The sequence below is a fragment of the Triturus cristatus genome, chromosome 8, assembly GCF_964204655.1.
Source record: "Triturus cristatus chromosome 8, aTriCri1.1, whole genome shotgun sequence".
Taxonomy (NCBI): Eukaryota; Metazoa; Chordata; class Amphibia; order Caudata; family Salamandridae; genus Triturus; species Triturus cristatus.
This window is the reverse complement of record NC_140591.1, coordinates 1,141,669,292-1,141,686,680: the sequence shown is the minus strand read 5'-3', so window position 1 is coordinate 1,141,686,680 and position 17,389 is coordinate 1,141,669,292.

Sequence of the window (17,389 nt, the reverse complement as noted above, 5' to 3'; positions counted from 1 at the left end):
CCCTACAATCCACACTGTGAACATCTTCAAAGGAGAACTGGATGCACTCAGGAGGTGTCTTTCAGTAGAATGGCAATATGAAAAGAAAGACAGTTTGGAAATGGAGGCATACATATTTTTTTCAAAACAAAAAGAACTGATTGGCTGTTTCATACCATTCTAGAATAAAAACTAGGCTGTATGTGTAAATTAATAGAAGCATGTTTTGTATTGGTACAGAAAAATGTGTAACCAAAGAACAGTACTATGGATTTGCTGTAAGGTTTGAAAAGTCAAGCACTCTTGCTCTGTGGAATTGAAACATTGTGTGTCGAACTTCTGACCTAACTCTACACAGCAGTGTTCCATGAGCTGTTGCTATGGTAGCAGGCAGAAGTCAAGTTGGGGGAAGGGTACTAGGCAGAAGTCAAGTTGGGGGAAGGGTACTTTTGGAAAAGGGTTGGTTTTCAACCAATAGAAATGTGTGATTACATTTGAAAAAAAGGGGGAAGGACTGAGATTTGAAACTTACATGTATATATGTGGAAAAATAGAGGGAAAGTTTGCCATTATCTGGTTCTGCTGAGAGGAGAGAGGTGAACACAACAGAGATCCTGGCTCTGATAATCTGCTGTTTGAGTGTCACATTTCTTTCACAACTAACTAATTTTAAAGGTGAGTTTACAGTTTGAGAGGGGATGTATGTGGTAACTTAAGAAATGAATAATAGAAATGGGAATTGTTTTTGTTGTAGTTACACATGGTGGTTTCATAATGTGTCAGTCTGTAAAAGTGATTTACACTTGCCCCGAAAAAAAAAAGAGCAGTAAGTGTGCTTTCAAATTGGCAAAGAAATTTCGTTTTGGGACTAATGTGAAAACATGACTCTGTGTGCATAGAAGAATTATAGGCAGAGATTTATTGCGTCTTGCTCTGGTGATTTCACAGTTGCATTAGATGGAAAGGGGGAGCGAATTTTTGGGGGAAGAAGCAGAGTCTTAGCACACACCCATGTGCTTGCCATGTATAGTCATGCACAGTATTTAGAAGCGAGTGGGGTTTTAAGGTTTAAGTCTGTAATGCAAATACATTCAGCATCACTAAGGCTGGTTGCCCTTGCTGGAGTGTAGGCAGTCACAGAGAATACACATGGTGGTGGTCTGAAAAAACAGCTTGGACATGTGCATTTAAATAAATCAAAAAAAGTGGTTTCATAATGTGTCAGTCTGTAAAAGTGATTTCCAATTGTAAAAAGTGATTTTCACTTGGCCCGAAAAAAAAAGAGCAGTAAGTGTGCTTTAAAAATGGCAAAGAAATTTCGTTTTGGGACTAATGTGAAAACATGACTCTGTATGCATAGAAGAATTATAGGCAGAGATTTATTGCGTCTTGCTCTGGTGATTTCACAGTTGCATTAGATGGAAAGGGGGAGCGAATTTTTGGGGGAAGAAGCAGAGTCTTAGCACACACCCATGTGCTTGCCATGTATAGTCACGCACAGTATTTAGAAGCGAGTGGGGTTTTCAGGTTTAAGTCTGTAATGCAAATACATTCAGCATCACTAAGGCTGGTTGCCCTTGCTGGAGTGTAGGCAGTCACAGAGAATACACATGGTGGTGGTCTGAAAAAACAGCTTGGACATGTGCATTTAAATAAATCAAAAAAAGTGGTTTCATAATGTGTCAGTCTGTAAAAGTGATTTCCAATTGTAAAAAGTGATTTTCACTTGGCCCGAAAAAAAAAGAGCAGTAAGTGTGCTTTCAAAATGGCAAAGAAATTTCGTTTTGGGACTAATGTGAAAACATGACTCTGTGTGCATAGAGGAATTATAGGCAGAGATTTATTGCGTCTTGCTCTGGTGATTTCACAGTTGCATTAGATGGAAAGGGGGGCGAATTTTTGGGGGAAGAAGCAGAGTCTTAGCACACACCCATGTGCTTGCCATGTATAGTCATGCACAGTATTTAGAAGCGAGTGGGGTTTTCAGGTTTAAGTCTGTAATGCAAATACATTCAGCATCACTAAGGCTGGTTGCCCTTGCTGGAGTGTAGGCAGTCACAGAGAATACACATGGTGGTGGTCTGAAAAAACAGCTTGGACATGTGCAATTAAATAAATTAAAAAAAAAGGTTTCATAATGTGTCAGTCTGTAAAAGTGATTTTCACTTGCCCCGAAAAAAAAAAGAGCAGTAAGTGTGCTTTAAAAATGGCAAAGAAATTTCGTTTTGGGACTAATGTGAAAACATGACTCTGTGTGCATAGAGGAATTATAGGCAGAGATTTATTGCGTCTTGCTCTGGTGATTTCACAGTTGCATTAGATGGAAAGGGGGAGCGAATTTTTGGGGGAAGAAGCAGAGTCTTAGCACACACCCATGTGCTTGCCATGTATAGTCATGCACAGTATTTAGAAGCGAGTGGGGTTTTAAGGTTTAAGTCTGTAATGCAAATACATTCAGCATCACTAAGGCTGGTTGCCCTTGCTGGAGTGTAGGCAGTCACAGAGAATACACATGGTGGTGGTCTGAAAAAACAGCTTGGACATGTGCATTTAAATAAATCAAAAAAAGTGGTTTCATAATGTGTCAGTCTGTAAAAGTGATTTCCAATTGTAAAAAGTGATTTTCACTTGGCCCGAAAAAAAAAGAGCAGTAAGTGTGCTTTAAAAATGGCAAAGATATTTCGTTTTGGGACTAATGTGAAAACATGACTCTGTGTGCATAGAGGAATTATAGGCAGAGATTTATTGCGTCTTGCTCTGGTGATTTCACAGTTGCATTAGATGGAAAGGGGGAGCGAATTTTTGGGGGAAGAAGCAGAGTCTTAGCACACACCCATGTGCTTGCCATGTATAGTCATGCACAGTATTTACAAGCGAGTGGGGTTTTCAGGTTTAAGTCTGTAATGCAAATACATTCAGCATCACTAAGGCTGGTTGCCCTTGCTGGAGTGTAGGCAGTCACAGAGAATACACATGGTGGTGGTCTGAAAAAACAGCTTGGACATGTGCATTTAAATAAATCAAAAAAAGTGGTTTTATAATGTGTCAGTCTGTAAAAGTGATTTCCAATTGTAAAAAGTGATTTTCACTTGGCCCGAAAAAAAAAGAGCAGTAAGTGTGCTTTCAAAATGGCAAAGAAATTTCGTTTTGGGACTAATGTGAAAAAATGACTCTGTGTGTATAGAGGAATTATAGGCAGAGATTTATTGCGTCTTGCTCTGGTGATTTCACAGTTGCATTAGATGGAAAGGGGGAGCGAATTTTTGGGGGAAGAAGCAGAGTCTTAGCACACACCCATGTGCTTGCCATGTATAGTCATGCACAGTATTTAGAAGCGAGTGGGGTTTTCAGGTTTAAGTCTGTAATGCAAATACATTCAGCATCACTAAGGCTGGTTGCCCTTGCTGGAGTGTAGGCAGTCACAGAGAATACACATGGTGGTGGTCTGAAAAAACAGCTTGGACATGTGCATTTAAATAAATCAAAAAAAGTGGTTTTATAATGTGTCAGTCTGTAAAAGTGATTTCCAATTGTAAAAAGTGATTTTCACTTGGCCCGAAAAAAAAAGAGCAGTAAGTGTGCTTTCAAAATGGCAAAGAAATTTCGTTTTGGGACTAATGTGAAAAAATGACTCTGTGTGTATAGAGGAATTATAGGCAGAGATTTATTGCGTCTTGCTCTGGTGATTTCACAGTTGCATTAGATGGAAAGGGGGAGCGAATTTTTGGGGGAAGAAGCAGAGTCTTAGCACACACCCATGTGCTTGCCATGTATAGTCATGCACAGTATTTACAAGCGAGTGGGGTTTTTAGGTTTAAGTCTGTAATGCAAATACATTCAGCATCACTAAGGCTGGTTGCCCTTGCTGGAGTGTAGGCAGTCACCGCGAATACACATGGTGGTGGTCTGAAAAAAACAGCTTGGACAAGTGCAATTAAATAAATTAAAAAAAAAGGTTTCATAATGTGTCAGTCTGTAAAAGTGATTTTCACTTGCCCCGAAAAAAAAAGAGCAGTAAGTGTGCTTTAAAAATGGCAAAGAAATTTCGTTTTGGGACTAATGTGAAAACATGACTCTGTGTGCATAGAGGAATTATAGGCAGAGATTTATTGCGTCTTGCTCTGGTGATTTCACAGTTGCATTAGATGGAAAGGGGGAGTGAATTTTTGGGGGAAGAAGCAGAGTCTTAGCACACACCCATGTGCTTGCCGTGTATAGTCATGCACAGTATTTAGAAGCGAGTGGGGTTTTCAGGTTTCAGTCTGTAATGCAAATACATTGAGCTTCACTAAGCCTGGTTGCCCTTGCTGGAGTGTAGCACTCTGGACATGGGCTTTTTAAAAAATCTGAAAAGTGGTTTCATAATGTGACAGTTTGTAAAAGAGATTTTCACTTGCCCAAAAAAAAGAGCAGTTTGTGTGCATTCAAATTGGCAAAGAAATTTTGTTTTGTGACTATTGTGAAAAGAAATGTAGTAATATATTTAAATACAATAAAGGATTTTTTTTTAGTTTTTTTCAGGTATTGCTGAAGAACAGTGAACAAAATTTAAGATGCCTACAAAATCTCGAGTTCAAAAAACGCTAAAAAAAAAACTATATTTGAAGACAACTGGAGGACCAAAGTTAGTAGAAGATGCTCATGTTGGGAAAAAGAAAAAATCTTCTGGTAAGCAGAAAAAAGAATTTCTTAAAAAAATATTCAAAACAAAGAAAAATGTACAAAATGTCTGTCCAGGGAAGAATGTAACAATACGAAGAGAACAGCAAAAAATTGAGAATTTAGTTAATGCAAATATACCTTCTGCAACTGAAAAGTTTTACATAAACAGAAAAACAGCGTTTAAAGAGATACGTAGAAAAATGTTTCAGAGAAGAGTTATGTCCAATTTGATAAAGGATGTGAAGAAATATAAGCAAAAGGCAAAATATTACAAGAGAAAAAAAGAAATTGAAGCCATTGCAGCAAAAGCATTAGAATTAAAAAGGAAACTATTCATATTAATTTTGAATAGGATGCGTACATTAGATAAAATGGTTAATGTACTGAAATCACAAAGCAAAAGCAAAAGAGTAGTGAACAGAACAAACTTTTGTAAAGTGTTTTTAGGAAAGTGGATGCATAGTTCAAGTAGTGAACCTTTTTTTAATGAAGAGAGCTATTTTCAAAGTAATAGTTTGCTGCATGCAGTTGACACCAGAGGTCGTTCATACGAAGTAAAAAATGGTTGCATAATGGAGAAGGAGATAATGGTTCCAAGAGATGAGGTACAAGTGATGGCAGATGAGGCAATGGGGAGACGTCCTAAAGCCCCAGTGTACACTTGGAATTGTAGTAGTATTTGCACTGTGCGTCAGGAATCTATTGACAGATTTCGAGAGTTTCTAAGAGAATATAGTAAAAAAAGTGTAAAACAGAAGATTAAGGTGCTTCAAAGTCTGGATCCATGCAGAGTGAGAGAGAATACTGGTTTGCAGGGTCATTCTCTGGCTTGTCTATCTAGAAAAGTGTGCAATAGTGTTTTCCATCATTTTAGGATGCTGGCTGTTCATCATACTGAAATGAGAAAGTTTGTGAGACGGTTGTATTTTGCCAAAAGTCCAGCAATAAAGTTAAATGAATTGAATAGGGCTCTGTTCCGAGGAACGGTATCAGATGTAGAGAAGGTTGTTGATGAAATTCAGTTTTGTTACTTTGGTCCTGAACAAAACAGTGCAGAGAAGGACACAGTAAATGAGGAAGAAGTGGAAGAGAATGTAGAACCTTCTGTAAGTAAGACATTTAATGATCACATAACAAAATTTGCAATAGTCTCTAATGAAAGACCAAATGTTACTTGTATTTGTTGCCGCAGAACTCATTATAGAAAACAAACTAGGAATGTTGATCTCTACAGAAAGAGTGAAAATGAAGATAATTATAAGTGGATGGATTTTGCCACATATATATTTCTTGAAAATTGTTTTGAATTGGGTGAAGATCAGCGTATTTGTAAATACTGTTACAACAAGTTAGAGGAAAATAGAATGCCGACCAGAGCTGTACATAATAATTTAGAATTGGATGCTATTCCTGCTGAACTTTCTGAATTAAATACATATGAGTCTATACTCATTCAATGTGTTCATCCGTTCCAGACCATAGTACGTATGGAGCCCAAAACTGGTAAATTACCTCCTTCAGATTTACTGAGAGGTTTAAAAGGTAGAGTGGTGTATTTGCCCTTGGATTTGAAAAAAAATATGGAAACTATTGATGCGGATACTTTGGAAACTGAACCATTAATTATTCTGGTTAATGGTGTACCTACAAAGAATAAGAAGATTTGGCAGGAGCTGGTAGATGTGCGGAAAGTACAAAGAGCAAATTTGTATTTGAAAAAAAATAACAAATGGTATGAATCAATTTATATAGAAGAAGAAGAAGAAGACGAAGATTTTCAAGAAGACACAGAAACACCAACTGGACAAATTGAAAAAGTGGACAAGACAAAGGAAGAAGAAATTTATGAACATTTTAGCATACATCCTCTTCATTCGAAAGAAGTTATGGGAGACAATATTGATCTCTTTCAGATGAAGAAAGCAAAAGGAACTCCCGTGAGTGTATGGGAGGAGAGCTTGGAAGCTCGATGTTTTCCCCAGCTGTTTCCTACGGGAAAAGGAGGACGATACGATGAACGTCCAGAACAGATTCCAGCTTCAGAGTATCGGACTACAAGACTATATGCTGAAGATCCCAGATTTCGACAAAGTATTCCTTATTTGTTTCATCTTTTATTTGAAAGCGACTTGTCTGCACTGTCTTATGCAGTAAATCACATTTTAAAAAGTGGAGTACATTTACAAAATGTGTCTGCTAAGGATTTTATGGAGAAAGTGCAGCACCGAGATGATCATTTGGAAACACAACTGATCAATCTGATGGCTTGTCAGCGTGGGACAAATGAATATTGGTACCGACGCCATGGTGAACTAAAATGCATGTTACGCAATTTAGGAACACCAACATGGTTCCTTACCCTAAGCTGTGCCGAGTATGCTTGGGATGATTTACTGGATTTTCTACGAGAGGCCAATTCAAACATTAAAAACATCGAATACAAGACAGCAGGAGAACTGTGCTCATTGGATCCGGTTAATGTTTGCAGATATTTCAATCATAGATTTGAGGCTATGATGTCCTTCATCTGCAATAAAAAAAATCCACCCCTTGGAGAAGTAGTGGATTTCTTTTGGAGAAAAGAGTACCAGGCAAGAGGTGCTCCTCATATTCATATGCTGTTGTGGATCAAGGATGCCCCAAAGTTTGGAACAGATACTGATGAAGCAGTGTTATCTTACATTGAAGAATATGCAACATGTGGTATACCAAAAAGCACAGAAGAGAACAAGTTAAAGGAGCAAGTTTTACGTTTCCAAAGTCATCGGTGTGGAAAATACTGTCGACGGAAATACAAGAGCAAAGAAAAATACTACACTAAATGTCGATTTGGATTTCCTAGACCTGTTCTTTCAAATGGAAGAGTAAACAGTTTTATGTCAGCTGTGAGACATACTATCACAAGAAAATCACCTAAGAATACCTACAACCTTAAAAGAAAAGAAGAATCAAAAAATATAAATGACTACAACCCAGTCATTTTATCCATGTGGAACGCTAACATGGATATACAGTATGTAGCTGACAATTCCATTGCTGTTGCACGATATGTAACGTCTTACATTACGAAATCAGAAAAAACAGAATTGAAGGAAATGTGGGAAGAGATTTCTCACGAGAAGACTGTCAGTAAGAAGCTGTACAGTTTCAGTTTGAAGATGTTATCGCATCGAGAAATTGGATCCTACGAATGTTCAGATAGGTTATCTTCTGCAAGTCTCTACTCGAAGTCAAGAAGAATAATTTGGGCAAGTTTAGGCCTTGCAGCAATGAGAAATCGGGTACTGAAATCTGTTGGAGAAATTGAATATTTGGCCGAGAATGACCCAGAAAGTACAGATATATTGAAAACAAACATGTTGGACACATATTATCCCAAGAGAAGTCATCATCTGGAGAACATGTGTCTCTATGAAGTGTTGCAGAACTACATTTATTCACGGAAAGCTGCAGAAGACATTAATAATGGAAAATATAAAGTTGTTGGTGAAGAAGGATGTTTGGTGAAGCAAACCAAAGGAAGTTTGATAAATCACCGGAAGCTGAGTTGCGACACTACCGACAAGAAAGAATTTTACTACTTGGCTCTTTTACAGTTGTTTAAACCATGGCGTACAGAGGATGAACTACTGGGAGAATTTCAAAGCTATGAGGATTCATTTAATGCTTGCAAAGACAGCATACAATGCAATACATTCACAACTTATCTGCAAATGTTAAATGAAGAAATTGAACAGGAAACTACAATTGCAGCAGAAATAGCTAGAGACAGTTCTCAGGACAGCCAAAGTTCAGGAACACACAGTCAAGATCCCCTAGGACAAGCAATCGTTGAAAATGAAGCATCAATAGCCATGAATGAAGTGGAAACAGCTATGAATCAAGCTCAAGAAGAATTTATAGACTTAGAAAATTTGGAAAGACAACTGAATCAAGAGCAGCAACAAATTTATGAAGAGATCAAAAACAAAATTGATCACGGATTTCTACATGTAAAAAAAGAGTGCTCATGCACATCATTTCATCCAATCAGGATGTATGTAAGCGGAGAAGCTGGCACTGGAAAAAGTTTCCTAATTAAAGTCATCAGAAGCTACCTAAAGCAAAAAACGGATTCTACTTTGTCTTGTGTGGTTACTGCTCCAACTGGGTTAGCAGCATATAACATAAAAGGAATCACCTTACATCGTTTGCTAATGTTACCAGTGGAGCATGAGAACAAAATACAATTCAACAAGCTAACTGGAGAAGCATCCTTGGAAGTTTCACGAGTATTGAAGAAGATGCAAGTTCTCATTATTGATGAGGTGAGCATGGTATCAAACTTAATGCTTGCCTTTGTGCATTTAAGAATGCAGCAAATTTTGAAGACAGACTATGACGTGTTATTTGGTGGAAAACACGTCATAGTTTTTGGAGATCTTTTGCAACTTACTCCAGTTAAAGGACAACCAGTGTTTAATACTGTGACACATGAAGACACGAAGAAGTCATTGGGAAGTATCGGTAATACAAATATTTGGTCCTTCTTTGAGTACAAGGAACTTACAACTAATATGAGGCAAGCAAACGATGAAGAATATGGAAGTATTCTGAAAGATATCAGGATTGGACTACTCACAGAAGCTGGCAAAAAAGCATTACAGACTCGGCTGCTACATAATTTATTTCCAAAGGAAGAAATAGTTGCAGAGAAGATATACAAGAACATTGCAGAAAACAAAAGTGTCATCTGCTTAATGCCTACTCTACGTGAATGCTCAATATTCAATGAGGAGCTTTTGAAATTGGAAAAGGAAGAGATCAGGAAATTGGAAGCAGTGGACAAAATTGAGGATGGAAGAATTACTGTCACAGTAACAGGCAAACTGAAAAATAAATTGGACTCACTAGAGAAGAACATCTCCAAAACAGCTGGATTAGAAAAAAATCTATATGTTTGCATGAACTGTAGAGTGTTTTTAAGGAGAAATTTGGATGTTGAGAAAGGTTTAGTTAATGGAGCGATGGGAAGAGTTGTGGGTTTTATTAATTATCAGAAAAAAGAAGGAATTGAATGTTTAAAAATAAAATTTGATCAGATAGATGAAGTAAAAGATATTTGTCGTTGTACAGTTCGTTTTATGCTTGTGAAAGACTTATATGTACGTAGGAAGCAGTTTCCGTTTTCTCTAGCATATGCTGTAACTATTCACAAGTCTCAAGGATTGACTGTAGATTGTGCATTTGTGAACATTGGTTCAACTGTGTTCAAAGAAGGTATGGCATATGTTGCTTTGTCACGAGTCAAAACATTATCAGGTTTATTCATGATAGACTTTGAAGAATCAAAAGTTAGTGCTGATACAAATTGTGTAAAGGAGTATAATAGATTAAGAAGAAGCTATGCTCCTCATTTGGGTCAGTATCCTGTGTTGGAGAAACGTGTAGTTTCTCGTAAAAGAAAAAATGAGAATATCTGTAGTGAAGATGTAGAGAAGAGGAAAAAAAAGAGGAGTGATGTAATTGCAAGCAAAAAGAAAAAGGAAAATGAAGAACAGGTTGTAGGATGTCATTTTGAAAATAGCTCTGGTGTCAACTGCTACGCAAATGTAGTGCTGAATGTTGCATTTTATCTGGAAAGTTTGCAAGAGCAGATAATAGTAAATCAGGGAAAAAGATTCTGTTCAGAGCTGAGTCTCCTTTTTCAAAAGCTGAGTAAAGATAAAACTCAAATAGAAAGTGCTACTGACATTAGAAAACTTTTAGATGTATGTTCAGGACGAACACAGTTTTCTCAAAATGAACAGCAAGATGCACATGAATTTTTGATGTATTTTCTTCAGGTAGTGGAAGAAGAAGGAGTTACCATTGACATTTTTTTTGGTCTCTCTTATAAATGGGAACATAGTTGTGATAATTGTTATAATATATGTGGCTCTATTGTTGATAATGAAAGGTTTATTTATTTGACATTGCCAGAGAGTAAAACAGTCACTTTTGCAAAATTAGTTAAAGATGCTAATCATAGCATGAAATGTGGTGAGTGTAATTCTGACATGTTTTCAACATTAATTTTAAAGGAATACGGACAGTATGTAATTTTAATGATGCAACGATGTAGAGCTGATGGTTCAAAATTGGATACTTTAATAAAGAAGTTTATAGGACAGCAATTATCAATTTCAGGAAAAACTTTTGTAACTGTTGCAATAATTTTCCATGATGGACCTACTGTTACTTCTGGACATTACACAGTTTATCTAAAATGTGAAAAAGGCTGGACACTGTGTAATGATTCCCAATTGATTTTCAAACAACGTTTGCCTTTTGATTTAGCAAATTCCTATCTAATCTTCCTGAAACCTAAATTTTAGAGAGACTTGGCAAGATCTGGACAAAATAATTTTACCATTTTACTGGATTACCATTGCAATTTTGTAAAAAAAAGATTTTTAAAATTATCATTTGGCCTAATGGAAAGATAACCAATTGTAATGTGGACTTTTTTAATTTTTAATGCAATTTTGAAAAACCAATAATTTAGAGATTATCGGTAACTTCTGCACATTTTAAATTTTGGAATGTTATTGGACTGCCATTGGAAATTTTTTCAAAAATGATTTAAAAAATTACTATTTGGCCATGTGGAAAAGTAACCAATTCTATTGTGGACTAAATAAATTATTCAAAAAATTTTCGTGAACCAAAATGTTACAGAGAATCGGTGAGATCTGGACAAATTAAACATTAGAATTTTATTGGATTTCCGTTGGAAATTTATTCCAAAAAAAAAATTAAAATTACTATTTGGCCTAAAGGAAATGAAATCAGATGTATTTTGGAGTTATTTGAGATATAATATTGTGATTATAGTTCTGAAACAAACATATCAGACGGTATTTAAAACAAATAAGTATTGGTATTAGATGATATTTTTTTACAATATTATGCATTTCTATAATGTTAAGTTTAATTAAAAAAAGAATCAGGGCTTTTTTAATACAATCTTTGTGATTGGTATTTTTTTTTGCCCGCTGTAAAATGATGAATGCAATTGCTTTCACAATTTATAGTGAAATGCAATATATTCTGAAAACAGCAAAAATAAGGCAAAAAGATTTTTTGGTAAAAAATGTAAATATGTGTACTGTATTATAAAATGTTTAAAAAATATTAATACTTTTTTCTTTTTTTCCAGATAGATATAGAAAATTTTCGAAAACTACAAACATTTTTAAAACTATTTTTTATAAAAAGAAATGAATAAATATTTTTTCAGTGTGTATGGTAAGTCAATAATAATAATTGTAGTCTCTCAAGGACAATGTAATGTGATAAATGATTTTTAGTGTTTTTTTTAAAAAATAAAAAAAAAGTACGCGCACCGTACGCGTACGGTAAAAAAAAATAAAAAAAAGTTTTTAAAAACATATGTAAAAAAAAGATGAAAGATAAGGTTGGCTCTTAAAAGAACCGTTGTGTTCATGCAGGGACAGAGGAAAGAAAGATTGGGAATATTAGACGGTACGACAAGTGTGCTGATCTATTTTACTGTTCACCAGGGAAACACTGGTCTCCCTATAAGTAATTAGATCGTGACAAGTGGCGCACCGTACTTCAACCCTCGCAAACCGAGGGTTAATTTCCAGAGGGCCAGCAAAAGGAGATTCTCCCCCCACAGATGAAGGGCTCACCTGACCTGCAGAAGAAGGAGTCAGCCCTGCAGATGATGGTCCAGGCTGAGCTGCTGTGGATGTACTGGCTCGTCTTTCTGAAGAGTTACCTCCAAAAAGATGACCATGTGTCCTTCTGTGTACATCCTGGAGGTGTCTCTTCATGGTGTGATTCCCAAAGGAATACTTCCTGTCAGGATTACCTCTAGAAAGTACACGCTGACACAGCCTGCAAGTAACTAAGGGTGCATTCACCTTTTGCTGGCCTTCAGGAAAAGTAAAATAATCCCATACATAAGAGGGCTTTTGTTTCCTCGCTCTCTGCCTCAAGACAGTGCTGCTGGTGCTAGCCTCACTCTCAGAAGGGCTCTGCTGTTCTGCCATCGTATCCCAAAGACAAACCAGCTCCTTCTCCCAAGGGATCACAAGCACAAATGAGGGGAATGGGTGTGGTGTAGGACAGTTCTAGAACTGAAAGTAGTTTCAACCAATCAAAAGTTGTGTTTCAAGATCACATGACCTACCGTACGCTTACGGTACGCTTACGGTACGCTTACGGCAAAAGTGCGCATGCGCGTAAAAAAGACACGCGCTTGCGCGCATGCGCATAACAGTCATTTCCCGGCACTTCCGCGTAACGTGCGCGTGTGGCGTAAGCGCGCACGCGTCCCACGCGCAGTACGCGCGGCTACGCAAAGTGCGTAACTATACGCAAGCAGCGTAGATAGATTACGGACGTTGCGTAAACCGTACGCTTACCGTGAGCTTACGGTACGCGTACCAAAAAAAAAAAAAAAAGAACTGGAAATAAATTTTACGTGTTTATTTTAAAAAATATATTAAAAAAAAATATTTAAGGATTTTAAAAATTAAAGCATAGTCTTTATAAAAGGTAAGTAAATTAAATTAAAAATATGTTTGAAAAAATTGAAGAATAAAAAAAAAATTAGCATTTAAAAAACCTTGCAAATTCACTGAAAAAACCATGGGTTTCACACACGTTATAGTTAGGAACTAGCATTTTAAAAACCTTTGAAATTCAGTGAAAAAACCATAGGTTTCACACACGTTATAGTTAGGAATTAGCATTTAAAAAACCTTAGAAATTCAGTGAAAAAACCATAGGTTTCACACATGTTATAGTTAGCTGGACATTTTACTCGTAAAAAACCAATGAAATTGCCCCGTTATAGTTAGTTCAGCTAACTATAACTCGCGCGCCCGCAATGCACTGCTGATGACGTCACATATTACATCACTCATGACATGGTCAGTGACATCACTCATGACATCACTGATGACATCTCAAATGACATCACTGATGACATCACTGATGACATCATCCTTGTGATAGAGTGGCAGACCTCCTCTTCCCCTAATATAACCTTTGACACACACATTCAAAAATAGAAACTACAATGTTCAAAACAATGGACATACCAATACCAGATAAAACAACCTTTTCAGTAATTCTAAGACCCACATACACATCCACTCATTCACCAACAGTCCAATTCAGTCACTCATACATGTACTCACTCATCATATGTACTCATACACCTATACATCCTGTTACACAATGCCACTCATCCATAGAGTTACTCACACACATAGTCACTCATGCTAACAAAGAATCAAACATACATTTACTTGCATATACAGTTATACACACACCACCACACTTACTTCTACGGAAACTTACACATACTTAGTCTTTTAAACAATCACTTATAGAAACACATACTTATTCATACAAGAACTCTTTCAATCTCTCACTCTCACATATACTCACATATATACACAAATAGTCACATATACTAGTTTAAAACATATGTAGTTACTCATAAAGACACTATTGAGACAGTCATTCACTCACTAACACATCCATGCACACACTCATCCACCCATACAGTCCTGCACACATGCTGTGTTCAACACATACAAACAGTGAGTCACTCATTCATACACCTATGCACTACGTAATACCCCCCACCGAACCATGCAGACACTCAGACTGATACTCAAAAAACCAACTAATAACCTATATAGACACCCATGTATCTACTCACCAACCCATGCAGCCACTTATACACAAAGTGAGAGACTGATACAGATATATACATATTTAAACATTACTCACTAAAACATGTATTCACTATGATACACTTAATCAGTCAGTTAAACAATCAATTTTTCAAAAACAAATCATCCATTTAGACACTTATATACCCATTTATTCTTCCATTGACCTTGAGATATACATATATAAAACATATTTAATTTTCAGAAAAACCCACATTCACTGGATGATGTCATCAGTGATGTCATCAGTGATGTCATTTGAGATGTCATCAGTGATGTCATGAGTGATGTCACTGACCATGTCATGAGTGATGTAATATGTGACGTCATCAGCAGTGCATTGCGGGCGCGCGAGTTATAGTTAGCTGAACTAACTATAACGGGGCAATTTCATTGTTTTTTTACGAGTAAAATGTCCAGCTAACTATAACATGTGTGAAACCTATGGTTTTTTCACTGAATTTCTAAGGTTTTTTAAATGCTAATTCCTAACTATAACGTGTGTGAAACCTATGGTTTTTTCACTGAATATATATATATATATATATATATATATATATATTTTTTTTTTTTATTCATAGTAACAAATTAAAAATATCATCATCTTCATACTTTATTTCGGCTGAAATGCCATAAAAGTATACTTCAGTAAACAGCCATTTAATACTTTAGCAACATTAAATGTTTACACATTCAGGATGACAAATAAAAAAGAACAAATATTAGCACATGAATCTAAGTTGAATTTCAAAGACATACAACTGAAAAGTGCTAATCATAGAGGAATGTCGAAGTAGGTCAAAGTATGTCAAACACATTTCTTTCGCTATGTAATGGGAAAACAAACATTGGCAAAGCTAACAAGGCATGAAAGCATTTTTCAAGGGTTTGCAAATTTGTTACTGCGGTTGTCTGGTTAGTGAGATGCCTGGGAGAATGGATCAATGGCTAGAAGAATGGATGGGTTGATGAGTCAATAAAATGATGGCTTAGAGGATGACAAAGTTAGCGACATTTTATGGCATGGGCAAAAGGGGCAATGGCCCAGGGCCCCCACTTTCCAAGAGCCCCCTGGGAAAGTAAACTTTTTGTGTGTCTTGAACATCTCTGTATATTTGTAAATATGAACATATTTTCCTCTTCTCTTCCTATCTCTACCACTCTTTGCTGAGTGTCATCTTACACATTTTTGGTGTCCTCAAAAAAACATATTTTAACAGTTTTTGTGTAAAAAAAAGTGTACCGAAGTTTCTTTGGCATCTTGCTGTCTACAATTAGCACAAACATGGTGTAGGAAATTGGGTTACTGGTTGAGGGGGTTGGAACCCTACTCAAGCAGGAACCTGAAAGACAAGCAAACTAAAAAAAAACTGTGCTAGACCCTCTGGTAGCTTTGCACAAAAGCAGTCCGGCTTAACTTAAGTCAAGTCAAGTCAAAGATCTTTATTCGGAAAGAAAAACATCCATAAAAGTACATATAAATCACGGCAATCATCCAATAAAAACAATGAGATACATTTTTTAAAAGCTAATAAAAAACGGCTTAGTTAGTCTTATCATGTAAACATTTTATAGAATACGGATATCATGACAGTACAATAATTCTACAATAAGTGTGCAATATGATTTAGGCTAGAATAGGCAGCAGTTAAAACAATGCACAGCTAGTTTAGCTATGACATATGCAAAAAAGCAGCAACTAGTGCAAATATGCAATGTGCAAACTATGCAAGAATGAAACAAACTTATCAGACTGTGTTCATTGTTGCTCGGGATCGAACAGCGGATTGAAGGAAGCAACTAACTCTGAGGATTACATCATCGGATCTTAGCATCAATAAATCTCTAAATGCTAGATTAAAATCCGTCAGAGGATTTGTCTAAGGTACGGAATTAGGTAGTATTTGGTATATTTTATGTAAAAACCACAAAAGAACGTAAAATGCAACAGGCTCTGTTTGCCACCTAGGTTACAGGGACAGTTTAAGTTTTCCAAATTTTTGTTAAAGCCTAAAGGGAAGCAAAGTAGATTTTTAATGCTCCCATCCCTGAACCGAAACATCAAGCTCCTATTCCATTTGCCCAGTTTTATTTGCAGGTAGCCCTGGGGCGTGTTGTAGGGCCTACCGCATGGCTCCAGAAGGGGAATGTACCTTATAATAGCCGGCTTTACATGCTCGGTCTTTTCCCTATCTTTGCGGTACAGGTCATACAACGCCCTTTTTACTGAATTCTTATGTGTGCAATCAATAATTTGAGGTGATAAAAATAGATGCCCCTTCTCCACGCTTACTAAGCTTTTCTCGACTGCCCTGAGCCAGGGTATGTGATTAGCCCGCTCACATTTTAGGCAGTCCGAGATAATATCACGGGTCAAAGAGGCAGCAGAGTTCCGCCATATTTTCAGCCAAAACAGGGCGGGCCTGCATCTTATAAAATCCTCTATATAGGGGAGATTCAATTCCCTATGGCACACGTAGGATGGGGCTGAAATGACCCCCCCCCCAGAGCCTTCCTACAAAATCTGTTCTCTTCGGTCTGTATGTTAGTACAGTTCGAATATCCCCACACCTCTGCACCATAGGTTCCTGTCGGTGAACATTGAGTTCTGTAAATTTGTAACAATGGTGTAATAACCTCAGCATGTTTGGGTTGGCGGAGGGTGATTATAGAATTAGTTGCTTTGCCCAGTTTGTTCCTCCCCCAGGCAACGTGAGGCTGCCATGAGCCAGAATCGGAGAACATCAGGCCTAAATAGGGAAAAGTGCAAGTGCTTTTTAAAACATTGTTCCCTGACATGATGGGACGAATTCTATGTTTCTTTGGGCCACAGGACATTATATAAGATTTATTGAAATTAGTGCATAAGCCAAGGTCGGCCATATATGAGACGAAACCTGATATTAAAGTGCGCAGTGCATTGGGTGTGCGGCCCATAAGGACCGCATCATCCGCATAGAGGAGTGCAGGAAATTCATTTATATACAAAATAAAAAGCAGGGGGGCCAAGA